Source organism: Sarcophilus harrisii, chromosome 2, assembly GCF_902635505.1.
Source record: "Sarcophilus harrisii chromosome 2, mSarHar1.11, whole genome shotgun sequence".
NCBI classification, from domain to species: Eukaryota; Metazoa; Chordata; class Mammalia; order Dasyuromorphia; family Dasyuridae; genus Sarcophilus; species Sarcophilus harrisii.
This window is the reverse complement of record NC_045427.1, coordinates 95,456,043-95,475,143: the sequence shown is the minus strand read 5'-3', so window position 1 is coordinate 95,475,143 and position 19,101 is coordinate 95,456,043. Positions and strand designations below refer to the sequence as shown.

The window sequence follows — 19,101 nt, the reverse complement described above, 5'->3', positions numbered from 1 at the left end:
AAGGAATCTTGTGCATATGCTATTGTTGTTTGTCCTTTGTTTTCTAAGAGGACCAATGACATCAACAGGGTGATGTCTTAATTTGCAAGTGAATTAGATTTAAGTGAAGCAGATTTGTGCAAAGTCACCATCCTTTCTCTTTCCTCCAGAGTTACAGGAGTACAATGGGAAGACATAGCTCAGAACGACTGGCTAAGGGTTCTGATGCAGTGGGAAATTTTTGCTCCAGTTTGTCTGAGGCAACACCTATTCAAATAATTAAAGGATGAATAAGAATTGAAGCAAAAGATGGTCCAATTTGCCTTCACAAAAAATTCAGTTGGGGAGAGGGAGACCCTTAGAATTTCTGACCAAAATGAAAACAATTGTTATTTATACCCACCCATATGCTAAAATCATGCAAGATGCCCCTATACCAAGGAGGTCAAGGATGGGAAAAAATATGATGTTTAAAACCAAAATATTCACAGAAACATATTTGTAGTAGTCCAGAATGAAACTAGAGCAAAGATCCAGGAAGTGAAGTATGGATAAATAGATATTTTTTGCTGTTTAGTTCAGTTCAATTCTGTATGATTCTTCTGGACCCCATTTGGAATTTTCTTAGCAAAAATATTGATGGGGTTTGCTCTTTCCTATTCCAGCTCATTTTATAGATGAGACAGATGAGGCAAAGAGGCTTACATGACTTGCCCAGGGTCACACAGCTAATAATGTCTGCTCAGGCCTTTTGTCTGAAGGCCTGGCATTCAATCTACTGTATTTCCTAGCTGGTAGGTAAAAGTGATGTCTCATGGGGGAGAGTCTCCTCCATGAGACTAGACCTATTGTTTCATTGATAGAGGGAACTCAAAGATAGAAAAATTTCTTTCATTAATGCTATTGGAACCCTCTTTGCAAATTATTATCCTAAATAATTGCTTGGGATGTAAAGAGGTGATTTGCCCAGGGTTGCACTGTTATTATATGTCAGAAGTGAGACTTCGATTAAGGTCTTCCTAGTTTTCATACAAGACTATGAAGTACCATGTCATTCTTTCTCTCGTATTGGACCATATAAAAGAAGAAACAAATTAAATTCAGAAAACCAGAAAGTTTATGTGAACTGACACAGAATAAAGTAGAATTTCATCTAGCAATGTCACTGTTAGATCTATATCCCAAAATAATTGGAACACAAGGTTTTGCAAAGATGAATGTTGAGACATATCTTTGCATATATTTTGAAAATAAAAAGTTATTACTTAAAATTATTGTTTGATAAAGAACTGTGAATGACTTAGCTATTCTCAGCAATATAATGATCTAAGAAAATCCCAAAATAATAATAATCAAGCCTATCATCTACCTCCAAAGAAAGAACATCATGATCTTGTCTGATATAGACTGAAGCATGATATATATATATATATATATATATATATATATATATATATATATATTTTACTTTCATTCTTTTTCTTTAAGTCTTCTTATACACAATGACAAATATAGTTGCACATGTATAACCTATAATTATTTGCTTACCATTTCAGGGAGGGGAGTTGATAAAGAGGAATAGAGTTTGGAACTCAAGACATTGAGAGAACAAACAAAAAAACCCCAATATTACAAAATTATTTTAATATGTAATCTGAAAAAATATGTTAAAATAAAGAAAAAAAACAAAATAGACAATACCTCTCATAGTATAAATGTCATCTTTAGGAATTTAGATGCTATACTACCTGGTGCATATGTGTTTAGTATTGATATTACTTCATTATCTATGGTACCCTTTAGCAAGATATAGTTTCCTTCCTTTCTTATCTCTTTTAATTAGATCAATTTTGCCTTTGCTTGATCTGAGATCAGGATGGCTACCCCTACTTTTTTACTTCACCTGAAGCATAATAGATTCTGCTCCAGCCTTTTACCTTTACTCTATATGTATCGCCCTGATTTAAATGTGTTTCCTGTAAACAACATATTGCAGGATTCTGGCTTTTAATTCAGTCTGCTATCCACCTCTGCTTTATAGGAGAGTTCTCCCCATTCATATATATGGTTAAAACTACTAATTCTGTATTTCCTGCCATCTTATTATCCCCAAATAATACTTTTATCTTTCCCCCATACCTTCCTCCCTAGTATTTAATTTATGGGCACCCTTTGCCTCAACGAGCCCACCCCTTTTGGAGTTCCTCCCTCTTAGAGTCCCTCCCATTTTCTTATTCCTTTCTCCTACTATTTCTCTTTTCCCTTCTATTTAGCCTACCCCTTCCCTTTTTTGCTTTTCCCCTCCCACTTTTCAATGAGGTGAGACAAGTTTCTAAGTAAACCAAATATGTTTAAATATTTTCTCTTTGAGTCAAATATGATGAGAGTAAGATTCACACAATGTTCATCCCCTTCCTTTCTTTACCTCAGATTCAATAGGTTTCCTTTGTCTCTTTGTGAAATGTAATTTCCCTCTTTTTATCTACTTTTCCCTTTTTTTCTGATATAATCCCCTTTGCACCTCTAGTTCCTTTTTTATATTATAACAGTAAAATCAAATTATACATGCACTCTATGTATACACATACCAGAAATATAGTTCTCAAGAGTTCTTTTTACCTTTTTATGCTTTTCTTGAGTCTTATATTTGGAGGTCAAATATTTTTTAGCTCTGGATTTTTCTTTAGAAATAAATGGAATTCAGCAGTTTCATTGAAAGCCCATCTTCTTCCCTTGAAGAAAATGTTCAGATTAGCTGGATAGTTTATTCTTGGCTGCATTCCAACTTCCTTTGCCTTTTGGAATATCAGATTCCAGGACCTTAAATCCTTTAATGTGAAAGCTGCTTGATCCTGAGTAATCCTTATTGTAGCTCCTCTGTATTTGAATTGTTTTTTTTTTTTTCCTGGCTGCTTGTAATATTTTTTCCTTGGTCCAATAGTTCTGAAATTTAGCCACAGTATTCTTTGGAGTTTTAATTTTGGGGTCTCTTTCAGGGAGTGTTCGATGAATTCTTTCAATGTGTGTTTTACCTTCTGATTCTATTACATCTGGGCAATTCTCTTTGATGATTTCCTGTAAAATAGTATCTAGGCTCTTTTTTTTAATCATAATTTTCGGGAAGTCCAATAATCCTCAGATTATCTCTTCTAGATTATTTTCCAGGTCTGTAAAATATTCAAATAAGTATTTTACATTGTTTTCTATTTTTTCATTTTTTTGGTTTTGCTTTACTGATTCTTGATGTCTCGTTGAGTCATTCACTTCCCTTTGTTCAGCTCTGATTTTTAATAAATTATTTTCTTTATTTACTTTTTTATTTCTTTTTGTATTTATCCAATTGAGTTTTTAAATGACTTGTTTTGTTCTATGGAATTTTTTTCCTTCCACAAATTTTTTTATGGAGTTATTTTCTTTTTCCAATTCACAAATTCTGTTTTCCTGGGAGTTCTTTACCTTTTCTATTTCATATTTCAGGGAGTTGTTTTTTTTTCCACTTTATCAGATCTTTCTTTTGATGAGTTATATGCCTTTTCCAAACTCTTTTGCAGAGTTTTCCTCTCCTTTCCCCATTCTTCTTCTAGAACTCTTTTAAGATTTTTAAAAATTTCATCTACAAGAGCTTGTGGTCCGGGAACTAGGTTATATCTCCCTTTGGGGAGTCTCCTCAGGGTTTGAAATCTGTTCTCTTTCACTATAGAAGCTGTCTATGGTTAGAGCCCACTTTGCCGTTTTACTATATATATATATTTTTAATGTTGGAATATGCTTTTAGAGTAAGAAAGTTCCAAGCTTCCCTCTACAGATTCCCAGAAGCAGCTGTGCTGTGATTGAGCTGAGTCACTCCCGGTGCTGGGTGGGCATGGCCAGGTCCCATGACACCCTGGCACTTTGGGGTTCACTCTTTACTTTTTGTGTTTGTGTTGGATGTTTTATAACTTCTCTGCTGATCTACTGGCTTGCAACCAGGGTAGAGTAGTCAACACTGTGGTAGAGTTCTCCCCATGAGTTCTCTGCTTCACGGAGACTGCCCCCCACCTGGTCTGCTCAGTGTTCTGCCTCTCTGTCTGCACCTGGCCTCCTCCCTTGCTTGTGCCCAATCAAAACAGACCTTTTCTGATGATCTTCAGAATTATATTCTGCTGGTAATTTGCTGCACTCCCAATATTCATGGATTCTGTCAGTCTAGCACTAATTCAGAGGCTGAATTTTGTATTTTGTGTGAGGGTAACAGGAGAAATCAGAAAAAAGCTTGTGTTCTCTCAGCCTTCTTGGCTTGCACCCCTCCCATATAAACATAATTTTAAAGAGTGGAGGATCTCACATAGGTATTGAAACTGTACATGTGGCAGAACCTGCCATTGTGTGTGGTTTGAAAGGATGCAGGATAAATAGTGTCTTTTCTCCTTCTTACCCTTCTCCAAAGGAAACTTTCATTCCTGTCAGGAGAGGAAGCAAGGGTTGGGACTACAGGCCACTATTCTGATTTGCTCAGAGGGAGAAGGCTTACTGTATTAAAATTCTCTTTCTGTTCCCTTAAATATTATTTTTATCTAAAGAATTTTATTGCATTTGAGCTATTGTCATTTTATAAGGAAGGGAAGTTCCCCAAGATCCATATTGAAGGCTTTACCCTTGTCCTACCTAATCCAGTTCTAGTTCCAACATTTATCCTTCTTGACTTTTCTTTAAGAAGTACTTTCCGCATAGGGTCTTCTTTCAGATTTAAGAAGGTCTATGATGATAGGAGATGATCGGGGGTTGAATTTTCAATATACTCATAAACATTTTTTATCTGCTCTATGTAGAAGGTTAGATAAAGTCAGACTGTCTTGATTGTCAAAGATCAAAGTTGAGAAATCAGAATGAGATGAAAGAGGAAATTATAGGCGAAAAAAACTATAAGGGTTACTTCCTAAAGTTATTTTTCCAAGTCAAACTCACTTGAAATTTTCTTTATTAGGTTTTGACTGTGATATTTTTGTTCTTTAAGTTCTTTAGTTCTGTTGAATTAAAGATAAATCATGTGCCTTTCCTATTGAGGACATTTGACTCATGAACTTTTGGCTCTTGCTTGGCTTTTGCTCTCTTCCTGTCATTGTTAAAATTTATGAGCATTATTGCATTGAATATAAGTTAATAAAAAGGTATGATTTAAAAAGGAAAGACAGAATATCAAAGAAGTTCATATAGCTAAATTGTAGGAAACCAGAAATAAAAGTTTTATATATAAGACTAGATACCAGACAATATAGAGATAAAAAGCTCTCCAACTGAGAGTGAAGTAACTCAGCTCAACAAAGAGACAGCCCAAGGTCAAAATCCCTGAAGTCTTTAGAGTATCAAGGTGGGAATAGGAACATAATGGAGGACAACAGTTCTACTCATGTATTCCCATAGTCTTTTCCAGATTGGCCTGTTCTATCTTCTCTCTCAAAGCTAGAAGCCAGGAGCACCTAAAACAACTTGATGCTGTAAGAAGACTGACTTTAAGGAAAGTGGGGAAAGGCATTCATCTCTACTCATAAGGAGAGTGTCCTATAACACTGGATCTTGGGATGGAGGGATTATATAAACAAAGGCAATCCTGAAATGCAGCAGGAGTCTGATTAATTGCAATGATTAGTTTTGTCCATAGAGTACAGATGAAGGAACATTATTCATTCAGTCAACCAAAAAGTATTCATTAAATATCTGCCTTGCAATGGAAGCTTACATTCTACTGGAGTGGAGGGATAATTGGAGACAATACAACTAAGTATAGAAATAAATTTTATATATAATATATATATATATATATATATATAGGCACATATGTAGGTTATGCACATACATGTTTTCAGGATAACACTGGTTTTCCTTCTTATCTGACTGATTCTTCTCTGTCTCCTTTGCTAGATCTTCCCTTAGATCATGCACTGTAATCATAGGTGTTCCTCAGGGCTGACTCTTTTTTCTTCTTCTATATTACTTCACTTGATGATCTCATTGGCTCCTGTGGACTTAATTACCATCTCCATGCTATTATTATCAAATATATCTTTATTTAGTATGTATTCTATTTTATATCACATATATTATGTCCAGGAAAGAACTCATTAACTTTCTCCCTAACCTTCCCTATCTTCTATACTACAACACAGGATAGTAAATATTGTTATTTTAGAATGCAATACTTTCTTCCCAGTCCCTCAGATTTACAATATAGGAGTGATCTTAGATTTTGTACCATTTCCTATCCCCAACTCCCATATAAGCTATTCCCAAGGTCTGATGATTTTTGTAATTTTTTTCTAATATACACCTCCTCTCCTATGACATTGCTCTGACTCTAGTTTAGGTTTTCATCACTCTACATTTTAATATTGCAATAGCCTGGTGTCTGTCTGCCTCATATCTGTCCTAATTCCAATCTATTTATCATTTGGTCATTAAAGTAAATTAGCTAAAACATAGGGTTGATCATGTCCCCCTCAACTCAAAAATCTTTAGTGGCTCCCTATTACCTCTAGGGTTAAGTACAGAATATTCTGTTTGATTTCAAAGCTCTTTATAACCTAGTCCCCTCCTATCTTCTCAGGCTTCTTATACCTTTTTCTTCTAACATATACTTTTCCAATCAGGAACCCCTGCCTTTCTGGCACAAAACACTTTATCTCTAGACTCTGGGCATTTTCTCTATCTGTTTCCCATGTTTGAATACTCTCCACTCTCAGTTCCAACTATTGATCTCCCTGGCTTCCTTTAAGTCCCAAATACAATCCCATCTTGTACAGGAAAACTTTCCCCAACCACTCTTAATTCCACTATCTCCTCTCTTTTAACTATTTCTTATTTATCCTATATATATCTTGTTTTGCATTTATTTATCCATTATTACTAAATTATTCTATATTTATGTGTCTATTTATTTATTTTTAAGGGTAGGAATAGTTTTTGGCCTTTTTTTGAATCCCTAGTGCTTGGCACATAGTAGGAACTTAATATTTATTGACAGATATGTGCCTATATGAATGTATACATGTATTCATATTCATATTTATATATGCACACATGTCCACATCTACTCTACATTAAATATATATGTATATATATGCATGTGTATGTATGTGTTTATATACACACAAATATGAAAAGAAAGTACATATTAATCTTGAAGAGTTCCATGTGCTGTTATGTGGTGGAGTATTGTTGGGCATCTCATTTAATACACAGCATTTCTGCTGAGCCTTTAAGAAGGTAAGGCTTCTAAGTCAGAACGAGTTAGGAAGGAATGCATTCTAAGCACAAATAACCTATTCAAAGTCACAAAGACAGAAGATAGCATATCATGAATAAGAGACAGCAAATAGGAATATGCTGCTATTTTGCCTATAATAAAAGAAGGGTGAAGTGTAATAAACTTAGGAAAGTAAGGTGTAATCACTTTATGAAGAGATTGAATTCAAAACTGCAGAATTCATATTTTATCCTAGAAGCAAGAAACCACTGCAGTTTTTTGGGAAGAAATGATTAGATCAGTACTTTAGGAATTTTTTTCATTTGACATTTGTGTGGAGGGTATGTTGGGGTGGGCTACCATTTAGGGATTCATTGTTTTTTCTACAAATCTACTATTTATTAATTAATAATAAGTTAAAATTATATAACAATTTAAAATTTTCAAAGCATTGTATAAAAATGATCTCAATTGCCTCTCGCAACTCTCTGGGGAGGTTTGTGTTATAAATAAACTTTTTATAGATGGAAAAATTAAGGCAATTGGAGACCAAGTGACTTGTATAGCATTATATAGCTAATACATGTCTGAGGTTGCCTTTAAACTCAGGCTGTCCTGGTTTTGGGTAATTACTGTTATTACTGCTCCAATCAGCTACTTAAATTTTAATAGCCCATGTAAGATGTTTTGATAGCATACACTAGAGTAGTGACTAAGTGAAAAGAAGAGTATGAACATGAGAAATGTCATAATAGAAGAATCAGTAAATTGGCTACTGATAATAAATTATAGAAGATGAAGGAAAGTAAAGATTTGAGAGGGAATGACTATGAGGTTATGAATTTTCTTGACTAGAATAGTGATTATACTCTAAGTAGAAATTCCATGGGAGGGGGGGAAATTGAATAGGATGACATATATCCTAATATTTAGATGGTTGTGCTATTTTTCTTTTATAAGACAACGTTTAATAGTAATTGTGGTTATATTGGGAAATGACCTTGAGCATAGACAATTAAAAAAAAAACAACTTTAAAACTTTAAAGAAAACATATGAGATTCTTTGAAAAATATAATGGAAATTTTATTGTTTAAGAACCTCTCTGATTGTTAATATGAATTGAGTTGTCAAACAAGATGACTTATGTCTGCCTAAGGTATTTGCCACTTTCATTTAGGATGCTCAGTACCAAATTCAAATAAAGAGGGGTTTCATTTTAGATGATAAGATTCTATAAATAAATTCTACTTTTGGGGATAACATTTAAATGACTGCATCAAACTCTGTGGAATATTTAAAATGACTCCTATCATTGCTCAAGAGAATTCAGGCTAACAATCAACAGAGAAAAAAATTAAGTGTTTGAATAAACCTTGTCGTTCAGACAGTTGGATGGATGACCCATAGAATTGCTCCATCATTATGTAGGTGGTAATAGACAGATAATGCAGATGATTAATGAATTAGGTCCAGAATTGAGTAGGAGGAGGAGAGAGAACTGGATTATCTTTGGAAAATTTTTAGTGTTTTTAATGAACTCAAGCTCACTCCTGAAACAAAGGCCCAACTACTTAACTTCAATTATGTTCAAATAATATTGCATGTCTGCTTTTGACTTATGAGATAATAAAAAAAATCTCACCTTTATAGAGTTTTAGAAGTTAGCAAAATATTTTCACAATCTCTCTCATTGTATCTTTACAACTATCTTGTGAGTTAGGGAGAGTATGTACCTCAAATTTTATATATGTTAAAATTGAAATTCAGAGAGGCTAGGTGACATTTTAATGGTTTAGAACTAGGAAGTCCAAGATGTGAAGATTAAACTCAGACCTTTTGATTAAAAGTCAAACATTTTTACCACAATACTGTGTCCTGTTGCTTTCTATCTCCACTAAGTATAAGCTCAAACCAAGATCCATTTCTTAAATAGGCTATTTTCTTTAAGTTGATATAAGTGTAGTTTCTTATTAAGTTACCTCTGCTTATTTGTTCTCAATGATGTATTATATCAAATTCAGCAACTGCTATTGCAGGGGCATGATATGTTCTGGAAAACTTGGGTTCTTAAACAGAGGGATACTTTTTTTTTTCATTAAACTGTAGTAACTTACAGCAAAAGACTATTTCCTTTCTATTGATCCATTGACTATCTTATGGATTTGAAATCTCCAAGTTGGCTCTATTTTTCTACTTATTGATCATGGAAGTATAATTCATTATTATAGTATGTGTGTTTTTTTAAAAATATTTTTAATATTTCATTTTACCCAAATACATGTAAAAACAAAATTAACTTAATTAAAATTTTTTTTGAGTTCCAAATTCTCTCTCTGTCCTTTTTTTTTTTTTTTGGTTTTCATTGAAAAGGCAAGCAACTTGATATAGGTTATACATATGAATTCATGGAAAAACAAATTTCCACATTAATCATATTGTGAAAGAAAACAAAGATTAAAAAAAAGAAAAAGAAAACTTAAAAAAATTCTTTATTTGCTGTCAAATTTTATCAGTTCTTTCTATTAAGATGGGGATAATATTTTTCATCTTAAGTCCTTTGGAATTGTTATGGATCATTGTATTGCTGAGAATATCTAAGTAATGCACAGCTGATCACTGTACAGTATTGCTATTACTGGATATAATGTTTTCATGTGTATACTCATTTCACTTTGTGTCAGTTAATATATGTTTTTTAAGGTTTTTAAAGTTTAAGGTTTAAGATTAAGAAATCTTGTCATTTCTTATAGCATGATAGTATTAACATCACAAACTTATACTACAAATTGTTCTGTTGTTCCACAAGTGATGGGCAGCCCCTGAATTTTCACTTCTTTGCTATGTGTGGCTTTTGAAATAGGAAAAAGAGATGAAACACCTGTCCTGATTGTACGTTTTTGTATGGATGTTTATTCAAAAATAGACAAAAATATTATTAGTTTTATGAGTCTTTTCAAACAACAATAAATTTGTCTTAGAGGTAACTGAAATCTAAGGTTTTGAGAATGGATGGCAGATTAAAATAAAAATTAAAAGAAAAAAAAGCATACCTATTATGCTCAGGGCAGTCTGCTAGTTAGTAAGCTTTCATTGTATTAAGTTAAACCAAATTTGTAGACAAGATAATAGTTATTATCTACTAGACAAGGTATTATGTGGGAGATAAAATAAAGCTTTAAACAGGAACAGGAAAACTTTCAAATGAAGATATTTCTTATACTTATCTGTTTCTATTTAAGCTTTACCAGAATGCTTTCTTTATCTACTGAGTAATAGAAAAATTATTAATGGGGGCTTGAAAATAAGCCATAGAGGTAGGACACTATTATACTTATCATTATAATTAAAAAGAGGATACCAGTATATAGGATACCACTATAAGATTCCATAGAATAACAATAGAATGGCACTATAATTAACTGCAACAATGTAAATTAAGTAAATTTCATAAGCCAATACATTTTTACAAATTTTACCTCTCTATGTAATATGTTCTCTTCCTCTTTTTTGCAGCAGATAACTTATTTTCAAGGAATTTTCATTGAATTCAGACATTTTTTATTCATTTTAAATGTTTCATTATGAAGGATAATATTTATGTTTATCATTATTTTATTAAATTATTATTATTTTGAATATTAAGTTTATTTTTGATGAAAAGTCCATTTATCCTATCTTTGGTAATAACTCATAAGTTTTAAACTTTTCTTTGGAATTTTTATTTTCAGTTCCAAATTCTTTACTACCCTTTTGCTTTTCTACCCATCTTTGATAAAGCAAAACATAAGATATCCATTATGTATATAAAGTCATATAAAACTTCTTTCCACAATGGCCTTGTTGTGAAAATAATCAAGAAAAACAGAATATATACGCTTAATTTGCACTCAAATCCATCATCTCTTTTTCTGGAGGTGAATAGCATTTACCACCATGGGTCCTTTGGAATTGTGTTGATCAGAATTGTTAAGTTTTTCACAGTTGATTATCAAAACGTTATCAATATGTTCTATCATAATGTAATGCTATCAATATGTTCACTGTCCACATAGTTTTGTTTAGTTCACTTTGCAGGAGTACAAATATGTCTTTCCAGACTTTTTTGAAAACATCTTGCTCATTACTTCTTACTTCACTAAATAATCCTATCACATGGAGAAGCAAATGATAAACTACCCAGTGATTTTTGTCAAGAAACTCACAAATGGGGGTAATGGAAGAGTAGGCCATGATTGAAAAATGACTCAACGATAAAAATTCTTTGTAGTTCCAAATTGTTCGTCAGAATGGTTGGACTAATTCACAATTCCACCAAAAACATATTTGAGTCCCATTTTTGTCACATCCCCTCTGGTTTTTGTCTTTTTTTTCTCATGTTAGCCAATGTGATTGGTGTGATGTGGTACCTCAGTGTTGTTAAAATTTGCATTTATCTCATCAGTAGGGTTTTAGAGCATTTTAAAAAAATGATGATTGATAACTATTATTTTTTTCTTTTGAAAATTGCCTATCCATAAGCTTTTGATTTTTTATCAACTGGGGAATGACTCTTATTTTTGTAAATTTGGCTTAGGTCTTTCTCTCTCTCTCTGTATGTTGTGTGTGTATTTATTTGAGAAATGAGGCCTGTAAAAGTTTTTCCCGTTTTTCTATTTTCCTTTTAATTTTGACTATAATAGTTTTATTTGTGTGAAAGCTTTTTAATTTTATGTAACAAATATCATTGATTTTACTTCTTGTGACCCTCTCCATCTCTTATTTCATCATAATTATTTTTCTTATTCATTGGTCTGATAGTCACAATTTTCCATGCTCTATAACTTATTTGTGGCTTCACCATTTATGTCTAAATTATTTATCAAGTTTTACCTTATCTTGGTATATAGTGAGGTATTGGTTTATAGCTAGTTTCTGCCAGACTGTTTTCCAGCTTTCCTGGGACATTTTTTCAAATGGTATATTCTTTCCCTAACTATTTGGAACTTTGGCATTATGAAACACTAGATTATTGTAAATATTTACTACTGTGTATTATGTGCTGAATTTTTTCCATGGTCTATTACTCTATTTCTTAATCAGTACCAGATTGTTTTGAGGATTATTCCTTTAATATAATTTGAAACATGAAACAACTTCATCATGTTCTTTCACATTTTCCCCAATTACTTCCTTTGATGTTCTTGACTTTTTGTACTTCTAGATTAGTTTCTTATGGTTTTTTTCTAGTTCTTTAAAATAATGCATTGATACTTTGCTTGGTATGATGATGAATAAGTGAATTAACTTAGGTAAAATTGTCATTTTTTATATTGGTTCAGCCTACCTAGAATCAAAGAATATTTTTTCAAGTTGTTTAGATCTTTCCATATTTGTGTGAAAAGTGTTTTATAATTATATAATTCTTGTGTTTGTCTTGATAGGAATTTCTTTTTCTATCTCTTGCTACTGAATTTTGTTGGTAAAATATAGAAATCCTAATGATTTATGTGCATTTATTTTATATTATACAAAATTGTAGTTAATTTTTTCAAAAATTTTTTATAATTGCTTCTCTAGGCTTCTCTAATGCCATCTTTAAAGCATGATAGTTTTGTTTTCTCAATGTCTATTGTAATCCTTACATTTCTTTTTTCTTTTCTTATTGCTATAGTTAGGATTTCTAGTAGTGGTCATTATGAACAAACCTGATTCACTTCTGATTTTACTAGATTATTGTTATTGTTATTTTTGATATGAACAGACAATTTTCAGATGAAGACAGTAAAACTATTTCTAGTCATATAAAAATGCTCTAAATCACTATAGTTAATGCAAATTAAGAAAATATGAACCACTACACATTTCTCAGATAAGCTAAGATGACAGGAAAGGATAATGATAAATATTGGAATGTGATAAAGGAAAATTGGGACACTTATACATTGTTGGTTGTGTTGTGAACTGATCCAACTATTCTGGAGAATGTTTTGTAACTATGCCCAAAGGGCTATCAAACTGTGCATATCTTTTAATCCAGCAGTATCTCTACCGAGTCTTTATCCCAAAGAAAACACATGTGCAAAAATGTTTGTGGAAGCCTTTTTTGTAGTGGCAAGAAACTGGAGACTGAATGGATGCCCTTCAGTTGGAGAATGGCTGAATAAGTTATGGTATATGAATGTTATGGAATATTATTGTTCTATAAGAAACGACCAGCAAGATGATTTCAGAGAGGCCTGAAGAGACTTACATGAACTGGGGTTAAATATATTGAGTAGAATCAAAAGGACATTGTACACAGCAACAAGAAGATTATGTGTCGATCAATTATGATGGACTTAGCTCTTTTCAGCAATGAGATAATTCAGGCCAATTACAATGTACTTGTGATAGAGCCATCTCCATCCAGAAAGACAGAATTTTTATAAATTTCTGTCTTTAATATACACTGAGTACTGTGTTAAGTATATGGAAAACAATAAAAAAATCTAGATTTACCTTCTCTGAGGAGCTCACACACTAAGTGTGTGTTTATGAGATAAAACAAAGATGGATGATTCAGCTGTAAAGAAATTGGGAAGGCCTATTGTTCCTTGGATTATAGAACCAAGAATGTCTGCCAAGGTCTCCTTATTTTTAGGTTGCATAGCCAAGGTAATGTCTAGAAATCTAGTGTGTAGCAGTAAAGCAAATGGTAAGACCTCACGGGATAAAATTGTAGACAACGTTATTTTATTGTCTACCAGAGATTTTGTGGTTAAAGGAGAGAAGTGGTTGTAAATAACTATAGTGTGATATTGTGCTTATTTGATTGAACTGACATTGCCTCACATAATTTGAACACACTTAAGAAAACAAATAAATAGTGGAATAAAAACTGTTCACTGACAAGACTTATTGCCAGTAAGCTAAGATTAACTTGAAGAAATGAATCTTTAAAATGTCTCTCGTATATAGTAAATAAATATTTGAAGTTGGAACCAAGATCTGGAACGGAATCAAAAAAGGTCTTTCAGAGACTTTTTTTTCTATTTAGGCTTTTAGATTTATAATCATAGAACAAATTGTGTTTAGAATAATATATCTTAATATTCAGAGATCTTAGAAATGTGTGTAAGATTAAATTCTTTTCTTCCTCCCTTCCTTCTTTCCTCCCTCCCTCCCTTCCTCCCTTCCTTCCTTTTTCCATCTCTCCCTCTCTTTTTCCCTCGCTCCCTTTATGCCTCCCTTCCTTCCTTCCTTCTTTCTTTCCTTCCTTCCTTCCTTTCTGCCTGCCTTCCTTCCTTCCTTCCTTTCTTCTTTCTTTCCTTCCTTCCTTCCTTTCTGCCTTCCTTCCTTCCTTCCTTCCTTCCTTCCTTCCTTCCTTCCTTCCTTCCTTCCTTTCTTCTTTCTTTCCTTCCTTCCTTCCTTTCTGCCTGCCTTCTTGCCTGCCTTCCTTCCTTCCTTCCTTCCTTGTCATTTTATGTAAGGTACCACATAAAATGTAATTAAAATTTGTTTTTAGAATTGCTTATTTTTTTCGGAATCTTCTATTTTTGTGTCCTAAGTTAGAATCCTAAGAATGTTAATCTTTTTTTTTTTAATAAAAAAAAGTTGAATCAAAGAAATTATTATTCATAGCATATTGTGCCATGTTTCTGGGATCTAACAAATAATTTCCACCTCTTTTTTGGTTAGAGAACACAATGGGTTCTCATACTTATTTTGCAGTAAAATTCTTTCATCCTTTTTTAAACTCATGTTTTATTGCAATTCCTTGCTCAGAGTGGGAGTTGGAACAAATTCATTTTCTTGAAGTGTAAGTATAATAGGGCTGTTTCACAGGAAAAGAAATAGACAGAAAATGAAAGGATCACCATGACTGTGTTTATGGTTATCTGTCTCTATTAAGCATTAACTAATCTTGCTATAAGTATGGCTTCAATTTCTTTTTACAATGTAGAATAATGTTCATGACTCATTTTTTTTTTTTCCTGGCAAGACATATGTAGGAGATAGGAAGTTTTTCATTTGTCATAATTTAAATAGCTTCCTTTATTTACAACTGAAGTATTTATTAAAGAACTCTGTCCTAACAAAGTGTGCATGGGAGTGCAGTGGTTAAATTTGAACTTTTACTATAAATATTATTCTCTATAGCGGTTACGTTGCTTTAGGCAAATTGATACTGAAACATTAAGAGGGATAAGTGAATGGTCAAAGGAATTAAGTGTTGAAGTGGATAGAAGCTTTATAAAGGATTTCAAGGGGGAGAGAAGTTGGAGAACAAGGACTCAGTTGGTATAAAAGCCAGATTTATACTATCCATACTTATATGAAATAAAATAATGTGTTTTATCCATATATATCGTACATATGAATTATGTGACTACTTCCTGGAATTCATTAGTTGCCCAAATAAATTGGGATCTAGTTTTAATAAAGATGGTTCCCATGAGGGTTGAATAAGAATAGACATGGTGAAAATGGCTGCTGAAAAACTTAGAAGATGAAGATTCTCTTCCTAAACTAGGCATTTTCTAGGAATATGCAATTAGGAAAATCATTCATCTCTAGGTGCTAATTCCCTTATTTGAAGGATGGGGATCCTAAAGCAAATTTGACTTATATTTCCTACTACATATCATTGTGAAGAATCAATGTTTATGTCAGTGTAGTGTTGTGTACCTCTAAAACTATTTATAAATATGATTATATCTTTAGTTTTTAATTTCTGTTAAGTAACTGGTGGATTATACCCAAATAGAACATGATATTTCATGTAATTGAGGTCAAAGATAATAGGGAATATGCTGATGCAGACTGTGTTGGACTGTGCTCCACTCTCCCTACGCAACAAACCTTTTCTGCTGACCTTCTAAGTTGTCTTGGGATGAAAAATTGTTTTAAGCGTTATACCAGTCCAGAATTTGTTTAGAGTCATTACTTAAAGGTATTTGAGGGGATTTGGGAGGAGATCTCAGGCAAATCCATGCCTTTATTTCTCTATCTTAGCTCCACCTCTATGATATGATTTCAATACAGTTGAAATAGATGAAAACACACTTTATTCTAGTTCCCATGACTAAGTATTATTTATAAAAGCATTTCAGACATCTATAAATAAAGTAAATGAATGTCAATAGAAAGTGACAATGACATATACACTAACCCAATGAAATAAATCAATAGTGTTAACTGAAATAGAAATCAGATCCTGAGAACAACATATAGATTTAATTGTAAAATTATCTTTCATTTTATTATTTATTATTTATTTATTCATATTTTTTATTTATTTTATTAAGTAGTTCTCCATTTTACTTTAATATGTTTCAGGGGTCCAGAAGAGTGTTGTGCATTTCATGTGATGGAGGCCAGATGCTTTGTGATAGATAATTCAAAATCCTTCCACTGAGATTTGAAATAAGATCTATTATTTTGGGAAACATTTATTTATTTAATTATTGTTTACTTAGGATACAATTAAATTAAATTTGTATTAGTATGAAGCTATGGAAAGAGAAAAAAACTGGCATATCTTGGCTTATATCCCAAAGAGATTATAAAGAAGGGAAAGGGACCTGTATATTCACGAATGTTTGTGGCAGCCCTTTTTGTAGTGGCTAGAAACTGGAAACCGAGTGGATGCCCATCAGTTGGAGAATGGCTGAATAAATTGTGGTATATGAGTATTATGGAATATTATTGTTCTGTAAGAAATGACCAATAGGATGATTTCAGAAAGGCCTGGAGAGACTTACGCGAACTGATGCTGAGTGAAATGAGCAGGGTCAGGAGATCATTATATACTTCAACAACAATATTATATGATGACCAGTTCTGATGGACCTGGCCATCCTCAGCAATGAGATCAACCAAATCATTTCCAATGGAGCAGTAATGAACTGAACCAGCTACACCCAGCGAAAGAACTCTGGGAGATGACTAAAAACCATTACATTGAATTCCCAATCCCTATATTTTTGCCCATCTGCATTTTTGATTTCCTTCACAAGCTAATTGTACAATATTTCAGAGTCTGATTCTTTTTGTACAGCAAAATAACATTTTGGTCATGTATACTTATTGTGTATCTAATTTATATTTTAATATATTTAACATCTACTGGTCATCCTGCCATCTGGGGGAGGGGGTGGGGGGTAAGAGGTGAAAAATTGGAACAAGAGGTTTGGCAATTGTTAATGCTGTAAAGTTACCCATACATATAACCTGTAAATAAAAGGCTATTAAATGAAAAAAAATGGCATATCCAACTTAATTATGGGACATGAGTTTGAATCACTGCTAAGCTACTTACTTCCTATTTAGAACTTACTCCCTTATTACCTATATACTATTTGCTAGTTTATTATTTTGGACAAATCACTTTCTTTTGGCCTCAGTTTTTTTATCTACAAAAAGAATAATAGATATATCTAAAATTATTTTCACTTCCATCATCAAAAGTTCTCATGAATTTATAGCAAGGATAAATGGCCCTTCCATGTGCTGGGTGTTCAATTGAAACTACCTTGTGATTTAAAATAACTGAGGGGATATATCCATTTTATGCAACCCCTAATTAATAACCTATGATAAATTATGTGTAACATCTTAACTCTTCAAGAAACATAATTCTGGATCATTCAATGCTCAGAGGAACTACTATTCCATTCTTTATGATTTTGATATGACTCATTAAAAGAAAAAAGATCATTTCCTATTTTATTCTTTACTACTCCCAAGGGTTTAGTGATCATCTCTAGACCATTAATTCAGAGATCAATATATCCAGCCCTAGTATTTCCACTGAGATTCAAGTTTGCATCCCTAAGTGCCTTTTGGAAAAATAATGAGTTAGTCACTGCCGGTAATGAGAAAAGTCAATAAGACCAGTTTAAAAATATTGTTGAAAAATGAATGGGAAGAATTCAGGTGAGATTATGAATCATATATTTATAGTAGCAGATGTTGATTACAAGGCCTAGTTCCAGTGACTTTTAGCAGAGTTGGAGGAAACAACTGTAGACGTTATCTTTTCAACATTATTTTCCTTTAAAATATTGAATTTCAAGTTCCTTCCCTCCCTTCCCACCTTCCCTTATCCACTGAGGAGAGCAGAATTAAGTCAATTAATTATATATGTAAAAGCTAAACATATTTCTATGTTAGTCATATTACATAAAAGAACACAAAACAAAAAACACAAGAAAATTAAGCACCATTGAGCATGGAGAGTTTATCAGTTCTCTCTTTGGAGGTATATAGCATTTTTTTTTTTTTTTTAATAATGAGTCTTTTATCTCAGGGCACCGAATTATTCAGAATATACAAGTCATTTGCAATTAGTTATTATTACAGCATTATTGTGCTTTTGTGTACAGTGCTATCCTAGGTTCTTCTCTCTTCACTTTGCATCTATTTATATGTTGTGCCATTTTTTTTTTATGAGACCACTCCCTCATCCTTTATTAAAGCACAACAGTACTCCATATGATCATTTGTCACAAGTTGTTGTCATTCCCCCAGTTGAGGCCATTCCTCAATTTCCAGTTCTTTTCTATAATAAAAGGAGCTGCTACAAATAATTTTGTGCATATATATAATATATATACAAATATATGCATATATGTTTATGTATGTGTGTATATTTATATCTTTCTATCTATCTATATAAAGAGAGAGAGAGAGAGAAAGAGAGAAAGAGAAAAAGAGAGAGAGAGACAGAGAGAGAGACAGAGAGAGAGAGAGAGAGAGAGAGAGAGAGAGAGAGAGACCGAGAGAGATATTTTTGATTATTTTGGGAAAATAGACCTAATAGTAGTATTTCTGAGTCAAAGGGAATGTACATTTATGTCCCTTTGGACCTATTTCCAAATTGCTCTCCAGAATGTTTGGACTATTTTACAACTCCATCAAAAGTGCATTTAGTGTCTTAGTG

General features: G+C 32.6%; 1 long non-coding RNA gene across 1 annotated transcript in view; it reads left to right on the top strand.

Moving 5' to 3' along the window:
• The window catches only part of LOC116421365, a 97,534-nt gene extending 91,871 nt beyond the window's left edge, over window positions 1–5,663 (top strand). The window contains exon 5 of the long non-coding RNA XR_004231701.1: window positions 5,380–5,663. This is a non-coding gene — a long non-coding RNA (uncharacterized LOC116421365). The remainder of the gene's footprint in view (window positions 1–5,379) is intronic.
• Window positions 5,664–19,101: the final 13,438 nt, after the last annotated feature.